This window comes from Echinops telfairi, unplaced genomic scaffold, assembly GCF_000313985.2.
Source record: "Echinops telfairi isolate 266 unplaced genomic scaffold, ASM31398v2 ScPeMD7_4225;HRSCAF=4972, whole genome shotgun sequence".
NCBI classification, from domain to species: domain Eukaryota; kingdom Metazoa; phylum Chordata; class Mammalia; order Afrosoricida; family Tenrecidae; genus Echinops; species Echinops telfairi.
The window spans coordinates 10,380,342-10,381,021 of record NW_022108124.1 but is presented as its reverse complement, the minus strand read 5'-3'; positions in this window follow the sequence as shown (position 1 = coordinate 10,381,021).

Sequence of the window (680 nt, the reverse complement as noted above, 5' to 3'; positions counted from 1 at the left end):
TGAGGGGGGGGGAAGCAGGGAGGGAGGGGAAAAATGGGGGCCTAATGCCGGGGGCTTAAGTGGAGAGGAAATGTTTTTAGAATGATGAAGGCAATGAATGTACAAATGTGCTTTACACAATTGATGTATGTATGGATTGTGATAAGATTTGTATGAGCCCCTAATAAAATGATTAAAACAAACAAACAAACAAAAAAAAAGAATGATGATGGCAACAAATGTACAAAAGTACTTGACACAATGGATGGCTGTATGGATTGTGATAAAAGTTGTACGATCCCCCAATAAAATGATTTAAAAAAAGAAAAAGATGAGACTTTCTACTTCTGTAAAAGGACTGCTAAAAGGACAAACTGATGTGTCTTGGACAAAGTACGTCCAGAGTTCCTTAATGGAAAGACTCCTCTTACCTACTTTGGACATGTTGTCAGGACAGACCAGTCCCTGGAGAAGGACATCATGCTTGGGTGAGGGGCTGAGAAAAACAGGAAGGCTCTCCAGGAGATGGCTTGACACAATGGCTGCAATAATGGGCTAGCACAGGAACAATTGTGAGGATGGTACCAGCCTGGGCAGTGTTTCCTTCTGTTGGGCATAGAGTTGCTAGGAGTTGGACCTGCCTCTATGGCATCTAACAACAATACATCAGCTCCCATAAAAAATACAAAGCCTTGGAAAAC